Source organism: Hermetia illucens, chromosome 2 (genome assembly GCF_905115235.1).
Source record: "Hermetia illucens chromosome 2, iHerIll2.2.curated.20191125, whole genome shotgun sequence".
NCBI classification, from domain to species: Eukaryota; Metazoa; Arthropoda; class Insecta; order Diptera; family Stratiomyidae; genus Hermetia; species Hermetia illucens.
The window spans coordinates 96,477,434-96,498,531 of NC_051850.1; the positions used below are offsets into that span (position 1 = coordinate 96,477,434).

At 37.1% G+C, this 21,098-nt stretch overlaps 1 long non-coding RNA gene across 1 annotated transcript; it reads right to left on the minus strand.

Annotated features, from left to right (window-relative positions):
• Nucleotides 1-491: 491 nt before the first annotated feature.
• On the minus strand, nucleotides 492-20,017 carry LOC119650330. The gene is made up of 3 exons (XR_005249262.1): nucleotides 19,591-20,017; nucleotides 1,294-1,517; nucleotides 492-1,235 (listed from the first exon to the last, which is right to left on the minus strand). It is a non-coding gene; the product is annotated as an uncharacterized LOC119650330 (long non-coding RNA).
• Between the last annotated feature and the right edge of the window lie 1,081 nt (nucleotides 20,018-21,098).

A 21,098-nucleotide genomic window follows, 5' to 3' on the forward strand; every position in this document is an offset into this window, starting at 1 on the left:
ATTTCGTCTTGCCTTCACTGACATGCTGCCTAGGATCTAGCGCCGCCCGCTCCATCTGTATAAAGACAGTTTGTACGTCTCGTGTCGTTTTTCCTATGATGTCGATATCGTCAGTATAGGCCAGTTGGGAAGAACGCAGTCATTAGTTCAAGATATTATGTAAATAGCGTATGTTATGGAAGGTAGGGCTCGATTTGGATCACAGTTTTATCGAAAAAGAAGAACTTTCTTCTAATCAGTCATACTTTCACGTACGCATTTTTCGATACCGTATTTCTTCCTCTCAACATCCTTTCATTCAATATTTTACATAACTGCATTAGGAGAAGAAAGCGGTTCGCTCCCCTCTTTTTATTGACAGATTGAAGGTAAATAAATACCATGCTATTTGTGGAATACTCATATAGTTTAATTAACATTTTGCGAAATTAGTTTTGAATATTTGAAAATTTGACTTAATAAAGAGACGAGTTCTGTAAGTAGTAGTACATTGTGACATTCAAAATCGCGTTTTTTATGTTAAATTGTTGAAAAAAAGTATATATTTTAAATCCCAAATGCCGGCATGGCCATGTAAATTGGAGTTTCAAATTTCAAATAAATAAGTTGGTGGTGGTGGTTTTTTGCGAGTACTTCCCCGAAAATGTAGTTTCAAGTAAAACGCCTTTAAAATTTTGACAATTGATTTTTCATAACAATACTTAATGTTTCCAATTTCTGTCTCTTATACTGTGTGAAATTCTTACTTTCTAACAGTCCATATTTTTGCATAGCGCATAGATCTAAATCAGCTGAGTATAACAATATAGGATCCAGCAACGATTGAAGCGGCTGGTACCGGCTATTTGGCCGATTCTATACCAACTGCGTCGAGCTCCATTCTTTGCACTATAACTTCATAAATACTTTGAATTTAAATCTGTGATTTTGATAGTATATTTGCAATATATTATAAAAAAGTACGTTTAAATTATATTATTAAAAAAATAAAAAAAAAAATATTTTTCGATTGAAATCTCTCCATTCCCTGAATCCAATGTCACATGTTTTCCTTCCATTTCTTTGCTTTAATTCCCAACATATTAATTATTAGGCAACTTGGTGAAGTAACGATGAAATTCTCCATCTGCCCCCATATTGATGCTGAAAAGGGAGCAACCTTTCGACTATCATCTGAACCATATCCATTTTAATAATCCACTTGAAGGGTTTACTACGTCCTCTGACTTCGTTCCCTGAAAGGATTTCAAATTCCTTTCAATTTTTCTTCGTTTTTAATTCATTTACATTTACATCTCAACTTGTTCGCTGAAGAGCAATAAAATTTCCAGCTTTCATCGAAAATTGTCTTCGTACTCAAACACGACCTCTAACACTTGAAAATGCATTCTTCCCTCCTGCAATTATCTGAAAGTCTGAACATGGAGACAGCGATACCAACTTATTAATTCTGCCTCGGTGATAATTTGAAAGTACTTTGCAACTGAGCGGGTTTGTATTAATAAGTTCCTTTTTTTCTGAAATTAGTAACGTCATGATATTGCTGATTGACGACGGTATATGGAAATACTAATTAAATGGTAAAATCATTGAACTGCAACTATGCAGCATGATTTATTGATACAACTCTTTATCTGCTTTCATTTTGTTTAGTGAACAAACTAGAAAAGTGGGAGCATTTATAATAACCATAATTTCTGCCGTCATTCATTTGAACTAAGAAGGTTCTTCACATGGTCGATAGGAAAAGAAAGTAGATGCCGCTATGGTGGCTAAAGTAGCGTTTCTAGGTAACCCCAGGAAGTGAAAGTGGCAGTGAAACGATTCAAGGGATTATAGACCTAAGGATGAGGCACGAGTGGGTGCAGTAGAAGTAAAAATTCGGAAGGAAATTTATATTTCCTCTATTCCCTGGAGGAGTACAATTTACATGCTCTATTGGAGAAGATTTTGATTACTTCTTTATGCGCCCATAAGAGGATTAGGCGCTGTCTTCCCGAAATTTTCATTTACATTTTTTCTTCACGTACAAATTCTACCCCATCTAGCTATGGAGGCTATATGTAATATTATTTTAGAAAATATATATAGAATATCTGTATATAATAAATCGAAGGTAGAAGAATATATACATTCAGTATAATTCTCAATACCGCAAATGGAATGTAAAATCTCCTCCAATTCCCATTGGACTTAATTTTATAATTGAAATCCGATTTTATATTGAAGCATTATTACAAAAACTCCATTTTATTGTTGAATTTCGTTTAGGAAAGTATTTATGCAATATTTAATATTCAAAATGAAAACTGTTCCGTTTCGTTAATCCTTGTGGAACTCTTCACTGAATTATTCTGAAATTGGGTGGACAATTTGAATCAAACCGATTTCTTTCTAACTTTATATGTTTCCAATTATATTCTAACTTTTTCATTTCCAACTTCATTCAGCATGGTAAAGCCGTCTTGGAAAGCATTTGGCTTATCCGTGAGCTAGAATAACAAAGCAAAATTTATTAATATTGGCAATGGTATGAGTAATAATAATGAGTTCTAGGAATCTCCATCAAACTAGATAAAATCATCATGGTTAATTGTAAAGACAGGTGTAACCGATACCTCATTATAAATCAAAGGAGTAGGTTAGTCAAAATATATAATTCAGAATATGTTCAGTGTTGCATATCGAGCACTTTCTTTTTTAAACTGTTATTGAAAAAATATTAATAATAATTTTCTGGATCACTCTTTTGGTTTTAAATGGCATCATCAAGACAGCTGAATTGCTACGATTTCGTCCAGGGCAGAGGCAACTCATCAGATGCTGCCTCCCTGAAGCGTAGTCATCTGTCTTTTTGAACTTTGGGTATTAGCCGAAAAGGATAGGTCCATGAACCAGAAAAGAGGGAGAAAACTTCTCTCCAATTGATCTGCTCCGCCATCAAGTGGATGCCGATCTAGGACCCCTTCAATTCCAAAAATAAATAAGTAATTGAACGTCATCCCCAAAAGATTTATTAGCATCTTTTGTATGAATCACTACATCATTTTCTCATTTTTTTTTGGAGCGCTGTCGTTATACTATAGTAAATTGATGTTCCTGATTCAAGCACACACCACCACCACACTATAGACAGTGCCGACATTTAAATGAAAAAAACAACTTTATTGAAACAAACTATTAATGAAAATGTCAATCCCAACATTTAATCAATTCATCCTTACATATATTGAATTTCATGTTACAGGAAGCAGACGTGCAGAGGGTGCGTAGTAGGTGATTCGGCACCTAGTCCACCCTTTATACCCAGTATGGGTTTCAGCATAAAAATTAAATGCTGGAACGCTGTTTTATGTGATTATTGTTAATGGACTTTTCTAACGTATGAAAATGCATAAAAAGACAGTGTAGTAGTGTTCCTTTTATACCTGCGAATTGAATTTATTTTGTTCTGTTCCCAAATTGGCAAATATTGAAGAACAGTAGTCAGTCTAAATAGCCAAGCCAAGCCTCGAAAATTCAAAAATCGAGATCCTAGTACCGTAAAAACATTTTTAATCCAAAAACAGCTGGAACAGATGAAAGTAGTTTTAGTGCCTCTGCGGAAAAATGAAAAATGCAAGAGGAAATTTTAGTTTATGAGCGCATGATAGCACACGAGATGGAAGAATGGTCCGACGACAACACCAACTCGAATTATCAGAAACTGTGCTTTCGATGTCGGTGTGCACGAACGGCTCGATGTCAAATTATAACACAAGCTTCTTAGGTCAAAATTTTTGTCAAATATCAATTTTTGGGTTTGAGGAGCCGCCATTTTGTCAAAAAGTTTTATTTTGCTTATTGCTTCGATTATTCACAAAATTATACAGAACTTTAACAAAACACGTTTGTTTTTTTCAATTTTGATGATTCAGTTCAAAGATATCGTGTACACTGCAAGGCATCTTTTTTTAGAGGAGCTCCCTGAGATCGACTTTTTACAAATAAGATATTTTAAAATACTGTTAAAACTATACCAAATATATGCAAATATTTTCACTTCAATAAATGAAAAGGTCTGCTCAGAAAAAATTGTCCTGCCTAGAGGTAACCCCTTAAGTCGGAAGGAGCTGCTTCTTTTAGTGGCCCCGTGAGTAAAGCCCATATGAAGTAATATTTGCACTTGTTGTAAGAACGTCGCAATCAATTCGGTGTACAACTTAGTGCCTTTACGTTTTACTTTACATAATCAAAAGTTTTAGAATTTAATAATTAACAATAACAAATTTAAAACAAGTCGGAATGCCGGAAGTTGGCGCGTCAGGTATGAAGGTTTTGTGTTCATTTTATATGAGCAAATTTCTAGGTATATTTTTCCATTCGTATATAGCTAGAAACCCAAAATATTCCTTCATATTTTTTTCAAACTACAAGAAATATGTACATATTACAGACATAGATATTATGCTCACCTTAGCAAAGCAAATATTGTCTATTAGCGAATACTATGCTTTTATATGCACGTATATAAATTGATCGTACACATATCTCCGATTTACTTCATGCACAAAAGCATACATATGTAAATATGGAGTACTTATATTGAATGCCGCTGATTTAATGTACACATATATATCTATCTGAATTAGGCGCTACTCCAAAGCTTCATTGACATACACATACCATATAAATACCTATAGATATCTGACTGAAATAATTGATATTGATATATAAATGATTAAAAAACTAAAACGAAATGTTTCCCTGCGACCTCCGTGAACTGAGTTTGTTGTGATTTTGACGAATTGATAGGTTATTATGATGATATTATGTTAGAATACACGAAATTCACAGAAAATGCAAAAGTTTCACCTTCAATAACTTGGTTAATAATAGTTGGATTTTCTCAAACTCCCCAAAGTTATGCCCTGTGTTATCCCCAAATTTTATAGTTGCAGCATGAAACTAACGGGCGTTTCCGACTAAATTTTTAAAATATGCTAATATGCTATTATTAACTTTATTTGTGCAGATCTCGGAACCGGATCTATTTTCAGGCCAAGATTTCGGTTAGATACATCACACAAAACCTTAGAAAGAATTGAGAATTTGATGCTTTAAGAAATATTTTCTTTACATTCATAAGTCCTGGATTCAACTAGAAGATATTAGTATACAAACGTGTATGGATAGCTGCGTGGTTAGAGCACAAGGCTGTCATACGAAGAGGTTTGTATCGTGACTGAGTGTCGGATATCGGTCGACTCAGCTGTGAATGAGTACCTGAGTCGACTCAGGGTAATAATATCGGGCGAACGCAATACTGCCCACATTGCCTCCTACAGTGTATTGTAGTGTATCGTTACGGTCTTGAATGAGGTGCTCTAACACACTTCAAGGAATCTAATATGGATTTTTACACAATGATTAATATTATTAAACTCAACTAAACACTAACTTGAGAAAGGCTGTTTTCGGACAAAAACATTGAAAATTTCAATACCGAAAAATCAATAATTTTGGATTCGCAAGTATTCTGTGTTCCATACTGTAAATTTTCAACTTTCTAGTAAAGTTTGGAGCAAACCCGTATATTAATTGTATGTAGTTAATCCTTCAAACCGAATCAGAGTGGGTTAAATTATGAGAAGGTTGCAAATATCCCACCCCCTGTGTGTAAGAGGGAGAACATGGTCATGTGGATTATTGAATGGAAGTGCTCCCTTTTAAAACTGGCTAGATTTAGAAGTAGTAGGAAGTAAGGATCCAGGTCTCTTTTCTTTCTTTGACATGAAAGCAATAGACATAAATCCGGATTGTTTGACGGCTATCCTACTATGACTAACAAAGTTATAGTTTTCTATTTCTCGTGAATTTACTGCTGTAATATACGCTGCTATAATTCTATACGCGTTATAGTACTATATAGGACAAACTGACGCCAGGCGATTTGTTATAAAATTCTAAGCAATTTAGTCTTAATTTTTCTCGAGTTGTTTAGTTTGCAGAAAATCGCCGTCTTTGTAATACATAAGGGCACTTGTTATGCAAAAAATTTACCATTTGCATGACTTTTAGTCAAGAAAACTACGAAGCTTTTATAAACGATCACTACATCATCTTAAAGTGCATACATTGGCAGTCAAAGGGTAGTATAAGCCCCAGGGCAAAACGTGGATTGGTACCCACGATGGAGCATAAAACCTAGGAAACGCCTGTTGAACTAACACCAACAGCTATACTAGCAAACCTGTCTCCATCTCCACGTGGTGACCGGTGGGAGCTCTTTCTTAACGAAAAGCTGCAAACTGAAAGGGATGAAGACCAGTCTGCCGCGACTAAAAACGGGACAAATTATACCAACTAGGCCTCCAGGTTGGAAGTTGCGTAGAGCTGACAACCCCATACATAAACAAATTGTTACGAAGCCACGAAAGAAGAAAAATAAAAAAAAGGTGTTCTGTAATGCTGAGGTAAATGCGAGAGGCACGAAGTCTTTAAGTTTACCCAACTACTGGCCTATGCTGACGATATTGAAATCATTATAAGAACGATCCCAGACGTACAAACTCCCTTCATCCAGATCGAGCAGGCGGCGCGAGATCTTGGGTTGCACATCAATGAAGTCAAGACGAAATATATGGAGGCATCGTCGGTACCAAAATCCAACCAACCAAAAATATCAAATCGCACTGGTTAAACGGGAAGAATAAAGATAGGAGAAAATCACAACCAATAACAGCTACGACTATAAAATCCTCGCACGGTTGTTGGCAGCCAACAGAACCAATTTCAGCCTACAAAAACTGCCCCGCTCGAAACGTCTCACCATAGTGTCAAAGATCTTATTGTGCGGTCCGCCTTCGAGAGAAGAATCCTCCGAAGAAGCTTTGACCCCCTACATGAGGATGGACGATTCTGTAGCCTACATAACGATGCAATTTATGAGCGATACTATTACCGTCTAGTTGTGGATAAAATTCGGGTCAATAGGGTACGGTGGCCGGGTCACTTAAACTGCATGGATTTTTATAGGGTCAAAGCTCTTACTGTGCAAGACAATCATCTTGTCAGTCCCTATGTATTCCTCGGAGGCTGCTTTTAGAGATATCGGATTGGTGGACCTCGGCGCAAAACCGGGATATCTGGAGTTCCATATTAAGGCAGGTCTAAACCGGATACCGGTTGATATGCCATTGATGATGATGAAATTGCATACATTAATTAACTTTTAGTAATTGTTTTTGTTATGTTACAAATGCCCTTTGAAAAAATGTTTTTTTTGTTTTACAGTGACCAAAAATCGATGGATTTAGTTAAACGACAGTAATAGCCAGTATTTAATCAAGTTTCGACACATCGCTGAATTTGAATCCACTGGACTACTTAAATAAACTTCTTCTAAAATGAATAATACTACACATATCGAGCGGAATGTTATCAAAAGCAACGTGTAATTTATAGAAAGATCCTCCTAGACACTAACCACAAACTTCATTAGCACGTATATACTATATACCTACATACACACACGCCTGTTTAGAGTAATTGATGTTTATACACGAATGACTAAAAAACTAAAACAAAATAATTCTTTGAGACCCCATTCATAAGAACTCATTTCGTTGTGGTATTGACGAATTGATATGTGATAATGACGTTATACAGTTTGTAGAGTGCGCGAAATTCACAAAAAATAGCAAAGTTTCACCCCTATAACTTTGTTAATAATAATTGGATTTTCTTCAAACTTGACCAAATTGTGCATTATGTTATCCCTTACACGCACGTCAAATTTTGCACTGGGATGGACATAAGGAGGGTTACCGGGTAAATTTCTAAAATGTGGAAATGTACTATTATTAACTTTATCTTCAGCCCTCGCTCACCTATGTTTTACCCTATATCAAATATGGAGCCAGCTTCGAAAAGTACTGATTGAGCCCTTTCATTTGATACCCCACATGGCTACATTCTGTGAAAAAAATTGTGCACCCTCCATTAACATGTATGGGGAGCCCTCGTTAAACTTAACACTAAATGGTGCCACTTACTGCATGTAAAGGGAGCAGCAGGTCACATACTCTCGCTGTATCACTTTGGTATTCCGAGCGTGACGCAGTAGGTGAATGCTCCAAAGCCCTAATCCCTTCCACTAGGTGTATACTAGCAACATGGGAACCGTGATAACCTCTGAATCCACATATTTCAGGAGAATTCCTGTAATAGGTGCGTTCAGCTCGGTTGTTGCGGTTGGCTCCCTAGTGTGAATTTCATGGAGGCTGTGGTTGCGTAACAAGCATACAGAGACCTTCGGGCTTCAAAGAGGGTGTTTCGTTTCAACACGAGTTGGTAAAGAACTACGGAACTACTGACGCACACCGTGAAAAGCATCGCCATTTTTACATTACATTTCTGGATCTGAAGAAAGCCTTTGACCGTGTGCCATACGAACTCATCTGGTATACTTAGTGCCAAACAAACCCTTGCGCTACCATAATCTGAAAAGGGAAGTTCGACCGCTTCGTGTCTCTGTTGATGTTCATGAAGGAAGCGCCTTCTCACCACTTCGCTTTGTTCTTGTTGTGGACACTGTCACATGGGCCATCCAATGTCCAGCACCTTATACACTGTTTCATGCGGATGATGTATTCCTAGCGTCTAATAGCAAAAATGATCTCGAGCAGATTGGCAAAAAATGGAATCATCGTCTCATGCAACACGATCCCCATGAATGAAGTGACGTTCCACAGCTGGTGTTCTTTGTAATCGACGTGTCAACGAACGTTTCAAATCTAAAATTTACCGCAATGTCGTTCGCCCTGTCACTCTCTATGGTTCTGAGTGTTGGCCTATAGGACAATAAACGGCGCATTGCGGTAATATAGACGAAGATGTTGCGTTGGACTAGTGACATAACACTTCTTGTTCACATCCGAAATAAGGATTTCCGCGATCAATATGGGGTTCCACCGATCGATCGAAAAATTGCGAAAGAGGCGTCTTCGATAGTATGGTCACGTAAGTTGCGCTAACGAGAATTCAATTGCCAAGATTGATCTAAAGACCCAAGTTGATGGTAAGCGACTAAGAGGTCGGCCACAACAACGGTAGCTTGATACGCTAGATGGTGGCGGCCTCGCAACTGCACCGATCACAACTAGCCGGCCCCGCTTGTGATCGGGGAAAAACCGAAGGAAAAGAAGAAGAAGACAAGGAGCATCATACAGCCCGATGAGCCTACTTCCTACCCTATAAAAAGTATTTAAAAAAACTGGTGGCCTCAAAGATTCTGCCGTTCCTAATAAGTCGGGATATAATCCCGCACCATCAGTTCGGGCTCCGAGAAAAGCATGGCACAATAAAACAGATTCGCCGTATCGTTTCGGTAATAAGACAGACTTTCAACAAAAAAAACAATCTTCCACCGTCTTTTTCGATATTGCCCAGGATTTCGACACAAAGAGGTTTGTCCAATATAAGAAAAAATATACAGGCAAATATATATGATATCTTCAAGTCCTATACAAAAGGTCTGTCGTTTCGAATATGATATAAGGACTTCACATGCAGGTGCCCTCATAGAAAGATACTAGGGCCATTATTGTATCCGATCTGCCAATATATAATAATCAAAAAAATCAAAATGCCTTGAAGGAATTTTGGTAATTTTTTTTAATCGATGAGATTCGACTACAAATTTCTGCAAAGACGGGAAAATACAGTAATAAATAAAGTTGTAAAAATAAAAACTGAATGAAAACTGACAAACTTGCCAGCGAGGAAAGTTCTGTGAGTCTCCTCCTCATTGCTTCGTTTCAAAGATAGAGGACGCGATGGGGATGTTCGCGGACATTGAAAGGGATTCTACAAGATAGTATGTTTCCATCCTGTAATGACGAAGTGAAATCCACGGAATATTATCTATGGGAGCACGTCACCCATGAACGCATCAGACATCAGAGTTTTGGTGCTAATGTGCTACAGTGGATGACAATCCCCCACTTGCCAATAGAAGATTTGGCGTCCTTTCGAAAATTTTTTCTCCCTCACTAGAAAATTCTAAGAGCAATAAGGTGAATACACCTTTTCATTAGCTTTAACCTTACACAAGCACTAATAAAGCTAATTCTTAAGATTGATAGCATTTTGTGTGAGCAGTCTTTAAGCTTTCTAAGCTTTCGACCAAATAAAGCTATTCCATTTACGACTATTGTGGCGTGCCGCCTATTTTGCCTGCAAGATTAGATTAGTGAGATACATATTAATAGTACAAAGTTCATTTTCCTTGTATTTGTCCCAGCATTAGCACGTAGTCAATACAACAATTCCTTCAGGAGCCTAAATTCTATTATAAATAGATTTGAAAATAATGATTTCTTATGGCAAACTAAAAGGTGCAAATATATGTATCTCTACATATTACATATTTATATTAACGTACAAGTTTCATGGAAAAAGCTTTTCATGGTTGGTAAGGAGAACTAGTAAATTGGAAATTCTTTTACGAATCTCATTTCCTCAAAATAGTTCCACAAAAACAGAATAAGTTCTAGTCAGCCTACATATTTTGCTAAAAAACTTTACCGAATCTAACTCATCCATTCTTGTTTTATCTCAACTATTTCCAAAATATCAAATAGCAATAAAGGAATTCATCTGTTCCATATTCTCTTTAGGAAATGCCCGCCCTATTCTCGTGGGCATTATTTCATTGAGTTACTATCGATGTTGGCTGTCTTCCTCTTCACTGACATTTCGCTTTCTTTCATCTCCCTCAAACGAAATATCCTAAATGTCCTCTAATCATTCATCTATTTATTCGTTCAAATTCGAAAAGTTCTAACCCGCAGTGCGGGAGGGGGCATCAATTCGCTCGTCCACCTTGAATGGAGTAAACAAACTGACGATTTTACCAGGGGAACGAAAGTTCGCAGGGTCGAAACAAATCCAGAATGTTGATGGCCGAAAAGAAGATCCAACACTCTCTTATGTTCAAACTTTCGCAGCCTTGTGAAGTTTGTAAGGAAAAGAAACATTCACCCCTCAGATAAAAATTCAGGCCCATAAGCGAACACCCCCTCGAGTAACTCGCGAACGAATATCGTTATTCTACATCGTTTGTGGAACAAAACTTTAATATCCAACGCTTCAGAAAAAAATAGGGTGGTTAACGATGATGGGTGAGCCATAGTCCTAGATGGTATTTAGAATGAGGGAGAAAAAATCCTCCTGTGCCATGCAGAAAAAAACATGGCGACGAAGCGGAGCATGATGTGCACACTCCTCGCAAATGTTTACCTTAAGAACATAAAAAATTTGCGCCACCCTCCTATGGTAGTGGGATCAGGGGGTTCGCGCTAACGGATTTGAAGGACGTCGCAGAGGATTGAGAAAATTCATTTTATCCTGAAGATTTCGTCGTTATTTTCCATTTTATCTTCAATACACCCCAGTGCTACTACTGTACACACAACACACACGTTTATGTGTTTGATCAATTTTCTTTCCACTCTAGTAAAAGCGTAAAAAATGGTAGAATAACGGCCAATACCTGAAGGAATGAAAAATATAGAAACACGTACATGAAAAACGACAAAGAACAAATTCAAGAAAAAGAAATGTTTATAGTTCAGAGTTACCGTTACTAAGCAGCTCTCGTAAACGAGTCCAGAAATTCCGAATATTTCATGTAGTGGCGTTCCACGAGTTAAGTATGAAAGGAAGCAATATTTCTTTAAACTATAGCTGAGCTTTTCAAATCATTTTAAGTAGTCAGAATCTCTCTCGTTAGCTATTTTGTACACCCAGGTACCACGAACGGAGGCGTGCAACGTTTTGGCCCCATGTTACAATACCAAAACCATAATAAAGTTTCAGTATGATAACTGGTTTCTATTAAAATTATTTAAAAGCCAGCCCGGTAGCATGCAATAACATACTTGAAATAGATATGTGCTATACAACAATGCTTTATAATTAAGGATATGTAATGAATATCAATCAATTCATCAATTTTTGGACCGTTACTAGGTAAAGCTAATACCGATCTCAAATGTTCAGATGATCTTTCCCGCAAGATTTCACTTAGATACCTTCACTTTCCATTGATTCAATAAAGACATCACTTTCATTCAAAAACTACTCAAAACTCAAAACTACTTTTAACTTTAAATCACATGGAAAAACTCAATTCAGCTCTTCAATAAATTACAAATCACCCTAGATCAAATTGGAATCTTACGCATTCACTGTTCATTTCGATCGGAATCAAATTGGAAATTAAGCATTCGTTGTTCATTCGATCGAACCAACACACCACAGGGTTCATCCAGCAGCCAATTCTGCTGCACCGAAGGAAAACACGTCCACAAGAATGCAGTTCATCGCATTAGCCCCAGACAATGTATAAATTCGCGATGAACGCTCGACAACGAAATGAATTTTTCAATGAGCTGTCATACGGGCAAATTTTCAAATGCCTCTCAAGGAATGTGTGTGTATCGCAAAGTTCATTTTCTGTTGCTACTATGCTATTGTTGTGTCTAACTGCTGTTAAAAAGCAGAAGTTTAAGCTGTGTTATATTTTCCTGACGTAGTTTCTTCTGTTACCATATTTTATTTAGTTAGGCAATGACTTTCATTGCTTCCAATGACGCCACAACACTGGTTTCATCCTTAGATAATGTTGGAATTGTCTTGCAAGCCCAAAGCAAATACGAACAAACTTAGATGCTAATTTCAGGGCACAAGTTCTTTTTTTCAATCATTTAAATAAGCTTCAAATTTATAGTAAGTGAATGTCTAACTGCAGTTCTATTACTTGTACATTGGAAAACTTGTTCTCACTCGATTTAAAGCTGCTCCATCTTTAGCTAGCGACCCTGCTTCGCAAAATATTTGTGCAAAATAACAGGCGGTCGACGCGATAACCCCAATTTTGGGTTGGCATCGATTCCGGCTTTGCCGATAAAACGTTCCCGTATAGCAAAGGCCGTGGTATACATATATACATACATTACATATTCTGGTTTGGATGAGGAGCATGTTCGCTTTGTGTAGCGCAGCGACGATATCCCCCATCACTGGTATGAATTTGGGAGTCCAAGTCCTACCGGATTTTCCTGGATTTTTTCTATCGCCATTATCGTTCTTTCATTTCTCATTTCGTCTTGTCGTCTACAGATCCGATTCAAATACATGAACGCATTTTCTACATAACAAGAATGTCGAAAATAAAGCTAGAAAGGAACGGACCGGGGGGAACATGAGCGAGCGCAGGGAAATAATAATCCTCTGTGCCTGTATGATTTATGAAAGAAGGAGATTGGCACAAAATAACAAGAGAAATCATTTGAAAACGTTGAAAATAGGACAAAATGAAACGAAAAAAATCTGAAGAAAAGTAAAATGAAAATAAAAATCATGAGAAGTAGGACGACCAAGACGACAACGGACAAGTAGTGGAAAAAATTGAAAATCTTCATGCTCTGCATGATTTGAATAAATCAACTTACAATTTTCTGTGATTTGATTTCGCAGCGAAGACAGTCCTCAACTCCGTGTTTCGCCAAATCCAAGTAGACTAAACGAACGAAACAGGATATATTTTTCTCTCTGTCCACCCTCTTGACATTTTTTCCAGATATTTGTCATTTTTATCTCCCAAATTCCATATTATTCTCATTTATTCGTCTTTTTCTGCACAAGGACCCATGCTGTGATTTGCCGTAATCGAGTTTCAATATTGGAAGTAAATTGATGGGATATACATCATCAGAGTTCAACAGAAATTGCTAATGGCTACGAAACAAATTATAGTTCATTAAATTTAAAATAGGATTTAGAGCCTGAGTAGTGAGCTCTTGGCAATCAGCGCTGATTTCGAGAGCCATGTCGACATGGAAAATTTTCCCAAAATAGGTGGCCGTCATGAAATTGCTGGAATAGGGCATCTTATTTATGACAAACTTGCATAGGTCAAATCGGGCGCGTAACTGAATTCACCAGCAACTGACAACAATCGAAAAACAATTAACTTAAAGGTGACAATCTTTGTTATACATACATACACGTGTTTCGGTGGTTGCCGAAGTACAAATGGCAGGAACGTATTTTTTCAATTTGTATATACTCGTATAAATATTATTCTTATTTTTTTTAATTTCAAGGGAAAATATCACAAAATCCAAATTCCCCCTAAATACGTGTTTTGCTAGAAGGTAAGTTTGAATCTCAGAGCGATAAAGACCTCGACAGAAGGGGATTATGTGACGATGATAGAGAAGAAACGGAGCGTGTTAGTTGCTCAGAAGATAGCATAATTATCCATGTGGATAGCTTTTCCTGTAGAATTAGCCCCGAGGAAAAAGGAAATAACACGTGCAGTCGATTTTGGGGACTCTAGAGGCAAAAGTCGATGCAAACGGTTCGTTTTGTAAAAGCATGCAATCAATATATCAAGAAAATTAGTATAGATTTGCTGACACCATTTAGTCACGAAAGACATATCGGATACTTAATAATCTTTTACTGATTTGATAAAAAGGAGAGAAAACCTTTTAGAACACATTTAAAATGCCGAAACCTTTACAACAAAACAACAAAGAAGTGACAATCCAAGTGTAGTCGGCATGGAAAAATCTGGACGCAAAAGGGAGCATCGCTATCCATGTGACCGAAAAAAGATCCAAAAACAATCTCAGCAATGTTCAAAATGTTGCAATTATATTTGCTATTTAATAAAGACGGGAATTTGTTCTAAATACCAAATATGAGTATTTGTAAGAATATTCCAAATAACTGGCTTTGTTTTGGCGAATATTTAGTTTGTCATTGTTTTCATATTTCATTGATCTACAAACCTAAAAAGATACTCATAGTCAAAAACAAGTAATAAGTGAATATGTGAGAATGATCTATGATAAAGTTTACAAAGATTTAATCTTTCAAAAAAAATTTCCGTAAAATACTATTTACTTGCTTTTTTTCAATTGACCTCCGATATCAGCAACGTGATTAAAATGTATCGATACGAATTAAGGGTGAAATTAAAATGCTCACGGATATTAGGATAGGAAATCAACTGATAACGACCTAAAAGATGGCAAGCAGAATGGTGTAGGAACGGATCCAGTGCTACAAAAATGCACATTTTCCAGAGAATCGCTAAAAAAACAAGCGTAGATTTCCTGAAAAAAACTGTTTGGATATTTTTATTGAGTAAAACCCGGCATTTGTAAAAAAGAATGTGATAAACTGTAAAGTGACAAAACTTTTACCGCAAACGATAGCCTAGCCCCGGTCCCGTCTAGAAGCGGGGTCGACTCGTCTTGATCGATTGTGACTCGGTCATATCTGGATGGAACCGAGAGTGTCTCAAGTTAGCGTTATTTCGCTCGTTCTTTTGGTCGTTCCCCATCGACTTCGATGTCCGCACCAAATTTGGCAAGTCAGTCCTCATCAGCGCAAAATACATGTCCATGTCATTAATATTAGATATAACGAGATAAATATAAAAACGCGTATATATATTTCCGCATTGATATAATGTTTACTAGTACTATCGGAGTCCAACGTGGCTGTTTACTACAGTAACTATTCAGATAGAGTAAATTCAGTTTTTTCCCCATTCTTTAGCAATGTACAACTATTTCTGCAACTAATCTATGTAAATAATAGTAAAAACTAAATGCGAACTGAAACCACTCCACTACTACACTACATTTTTTAGTAGTGTATCCCAAACTTAGAGGTAAATACTATACTTGTACCCCTAACTAGGTAACAGCTTTCTTGTAATTATAGATATAACATGTTTTCGCCTTTTTTCATTCCACAACCTTGTTTGGAGAACATAGAGAACTCGTAAAGAAACAGTTTAGATATTTGTTTGAAAATTTAAACAAGATGGAACAATAGCTGAGTGGTTAGAACACAAGGCTATCATACGGAAGGTCGCGGTTCAAATCTGTATCGTATCGTAATTTGACGTTCGGATATCAGTCGACTCAGCTGTGAATAAGTACCTGAGTGAAATCAGGTAAGTACCTGAGTGAAATCAGGTTAATAATCTCGGGCGAGCGCAATGTTGACCACATTCCCTCCTATAGGGTACTTTAATCCTGTAATGTACCGTTACGGTCTTGAATGGGGTGCTCTAACACACTTCAAGATCGTAATCCAATCGAATTGTTGCGGCAACGATTTTTATTAGTATATAATACAGCAATATAATATATAACGAAACCTTTTTCATATATTTGGGAGTTTGGCGTACTTACTACACTCGCATATATATCTGTCCTAGTAGACAGTTTACATGCCGATACTAAACAAAAGAGTGGCAAGTCTCGAAAAAGCAGACGTTCATACTTCAGCTCCATTTTTAATGACAAGAGTATTGTTTGCTTTAACACCATAAATAAGGCATAGTTTTACAATGACGTGAATGAAGGAATCAGCTCTTAGGGTTCGAGTTTCACGTTGGTAACGGCTCACAATGCGTTACATTGATGACTCGCGCTAAAAAGTATGGAATGGCAGAAGAAGCTCGCCAAAAAGCTCTCATAAGGGACACGAAATCCATGAAGGTTTTCCACTTTGAGCAAAAATCCCACAGTGTGAGATGCATGGCTCCGGTTAGAGACTTAGTTTCCTCCAAATGCATTCACGGAACTTTCTACAATGAAGATACAAAGTCCGCAAAATTGTTGAAGCTATTCGGTTAAACGTCAATACCTTAAACACTAAAAGGGGCGCAGAAGTATTAGCAGCTATGTCCACAAACTCCCTGTGTGAGAAAAAATAAAAGAAGAAAGATCGGACGCAGCAGGCGATCACGATCGCCTAATAGGCACATAGATCGATGCTACTGTCACTCTAATTTCAGGAACACTATAAGAGCTGTAATTTATCGCATAACCACTACAGAACAACCAGTTTCGGGAGTGAAAGAAACGGACGGGGCCCAAACTCAAAACAGTAAAGATGGAGTTTTACACAATGCTATACCTACATTTCGTCCTTTAAAAAGCCAAGTCAAGTTCATCTCACATTAGGCAAAAGTCGTCAGCAAATTCGAGAAATGTCAAGATTACTGACAATTAAATGCATAAATCGCTCCAGGTCATTGCACATCAATGATCGATTGTGTTTCGTTTCCCTGATGCAAAACTAGTCTTTGTTGAAAACACCTTAAATTGATCCATAGATTGTAAGCCGTTAAAGGAAATTGGTTACCAATAGAGCCCTTTGCAGGAAGCTATCAGAGGCGGAACAGTGCAACAGTACTTATTGATAATTTGGTGACCCATGTTGGTACTTCCACAGAAATCATAAAGGACCAATTAACACAATTCGAAGCAGTCCCATTCCAGTGCTTGGCAACAAAACTCATACATCGTCGCATCATCCCACCTCAAATGGCACAAATTTTTGGTGTGCAAGGTGCATCCTTTCTCTCAATATCGGAAGCGGTCTTAAACTCGGTAAGAACTTGACAGACAAAATACTATTAGAAAATGTCTCCCGTGTGACAAAAGCGAGCGTAAGTAACAGTTCGAACTGGATTCTCATCTGCTACTGATGAAGTATTTTGCTGAGACCGAAAATGTCCAGTCGATATCGCAGAAATCTCTGCTGAATCGATTCTAAAAAAGTTTTGTTTCACATAAGGCCTTAAAAAGGAAACTCGTAGGCCCTGGTGGTTTTACGTGAGTATTTGGCGGCAAGGCCTATCTAAAGCCTCCATCGGACTAAGGTTCAACTCTATATAGTTGAGTATAGTTCAACTCCACGTTTGAGACCAAAAAGACTCTGTTTACGAAGTGGACTTAACCACAACCCCCACCAAACTCCGGCTAGAGGGCCAACCGCAATACCGCAGGTAATACACTCGTCCCGAATATAAGATCAGAATTTCAGCCATATCAGATCTTTTGTTTGTTTATGAGAGCCGTAGAGGCTAGACAAATTTTGTTCGTTCGGGCAACTTTCTGCTGGGCCAAAGAAGGTTCGAATATCCTCCATGAAAACAAAAAAGTGGGCTATTTTTATACGGCTGCAAATAAATTAAACAGTCGGAAGCTGGACGTTTCAGATATGAACGCTTTTGTGTATTTTTTATATAGAAATCTTTGTGTCGACATTTGCCCTATTTGTACGTACTTTGTTAGAACTATAGTATGATACTGACATTCAAAATCTTAGAATGCAATAAATTTGGATAAAGGCGTGCGATCTCCACCAAACCGGCAATATCAAGTTCTATAGCATAGACATTATTACTGTCAAATTTGACGATTCTAGGATAAATTTAAGGGGAAGAGGATGCCAGTCAATTTCTGAAAAATATACTTTCAATGAATGTGGTTATATAATATTATTAACTTTATTTGAACAAGTATCTGTATGGAGAATATTTTGAGGTCTAGATGCCATGTGCATGGAACACCATATTTCTTTTCGGAAATTTGGATTGGGTAGTTTCTGAGAACGGATCCTTTAAGTAACTGACCTTTTTTGGACCCTCACAATCCTTCCGTTTGCTACCGATATCGAAACGGAAATTACTACTCCGTTTAATACCCCACACGACTATAGTCGGTGAAAAAAAACGTTACATCCCCCTTTGCATGTATGAGAACCCTCCCCTAAATCCAACAAGAAACTACGTAACGCACTTCATGCAATGGTATTCACATGCCCCACCTTTCTTCTAAAATTCGTATCAATAGCAGTAACCGTTTCTGAAAGACAATAAGTTTCGTATTGCAGAAAACCTTAAAAAGAAAGTGGATTATTCTTAACGGAAGAGTTCTTGATTTCTACCTAACTGCAGAAACTAGACAGTATCCCTCAAATTACGTAATAATTCTGAATTGTTGCAGCAAATAGTTTAACTATCTCATACAAAAAGTATTAAATAAGGAAGCTTTGAACCTCGACTGAACTTATTTACTTCATTGAAATAGTCAATATCGGGATAGGATATAAACAGAAAACTCAGTGAAATGTATTTCTTCTACTTAGATGTATCGTCATAAATTCCTCAAAATGAATTTTGCAATAGGGCTTTATGTCAAAATAAAGGAAAGATGGTGGATTTTCCAAATATGCAGTAAATTTGAAGAATTTTAAAATCCCAACATTGATTTGAAATGTTTGCCTGCTGAGCTCATTCGTAGAACAAACTTGAATTACAGAAGCGAGCAGGATGCGATACTAATACGCGGTATCGGATGGTAGGATTAGCGATCCGAATCTCAATTCTTTCTGATGCTAAATTATTCCAAGAAGAAGCGAGAACACAAATTTTGTAAACTATTCAATATGAATAGGATAGTATCCCCTTATTTTCAGGTATTAATCCTGAAAATAAGGGAAACCCTGAATAAGTGAATGGTCTATCTTCGTAAACATGGGAATTCGAATAATGAAAAGGCACGGCATAAGTCAATTAAGGTGAAGGTGGGAATTCCTGAAGAATAAGTATTATATCTCCGAAATGTGTACCAAATTCCTATTACATTGTTTGAACTGGCAATTTTGTTGGCATATTTCTTGATCTTAGACAACATTATTCCTCCACGATATGTAGATACATACGTATGTGTGCAAAGTCTTTTCGTTTAGCGCTGCAGACATAACTGAAATCACGCTCACGCAATTAGAACAACACTTTCACTTATTCACATCGCAATGTTTTTCCTCACAAGAGCTAAACCAGCACTTCTCAGCCTTGCACATCACTTTCACTATAATTGGAAAGAATATAGGGAAGCTTCATAAAGGATTTCCCGTGTCACAACATGTCATCTCCTATCATTAGGCACAACTTTGAAAATCATCACAAACTGTCATTTCGAATGTGATCATCTGCTTAATCAAGAAGAAATTTGAACAACCTGATATCCAACGTGCAGCAACTGAATGAAAAGAATAAGTCCAAGGAACAAGAACTCAATTATTAAGGCATCCGTAAACCTTCTGCTTACTTCAAGGGTTAACGAGACGAAAAGGTCCACTGACAAAAACACTACCGTGTAGGATAATCAAACACACGCATCTCATTTGTCTCGAAAATATCATAAAGCGACCAGGTAAGAAGAAAAAAAAACAAATCTGAATGCTAAGGGAAAAATCATATTCAAATGAATCTACCGTTTCTCGCGGGAAAAGGTTTTATGTGAGGGCCAGTTTTTTGTTCAGTTACACACGTAATATTGTAGGAAATTATGCTAAGTCACAGTAGTTTGAATAGAACATCTGTGCAGTATTGACTCATCTGAATCGTAACCTTAGGTTTCTGGGGAGCAAAATGATATCTGTTTGAAGAAAATAATCAAAGTGTACCATTAAATTTATCCCTATAAGAATAAGAAATTTCATATTTGGGCTTAAACTCAATTACTTACGTACTACATAATATATGGTAACTATATCTTCCTTTTTCTTCTTACTCTATGAAGTTTTCTCTTGAATTTGTGTAACTAATATGCTCGATAAAGAAGGCTTCAATTTCAACTTCTTGACGGGTTATTTTTTTATAGTCTTAAAATGAATGTTTCATTTGCTCTTTTTAAACAAAGAGATAGTCAGTCCAACAGAGAGATAGCAGAAATACGTCGCCAGAAAAACGAACTATATCGTAAAAAGTGCACTTCTAGCAAAGTTAATAGCGTATTGCGATGATGTCGACATACTAACCAGATCGCACCGTCGATTGATAAAGCTCTTTCAATAAGTGACAGAGTCAGCAAGAAAAGATTAGGGAAAATAAAATGGAACTCATGAGCCAAACATATCAGTTTACTACATTATGTGCCCTGAACATCAAACAAATGAACACTATGGTCTCCATGGAGCTTTCAGTCTACAAAAATTGTTCCGCTTGAATCGTCTCACCATAGAGTCGAAGCTCTTACTGTACAAGACAATGATCTTGCCAGTCCTCATGTATTCCTCAGAGACTTGGGTTCTTAGCAAAGGAACGAACTCTTAGCCGTGATCGAAAGAAGAAGGACAATTCCGTAGCCTAAATAACGACGAAATCTATGAGCGATACCATGATCGTCTGGTTGTAAATAAAATCCGGATGAATAGGTCGCGGTAGG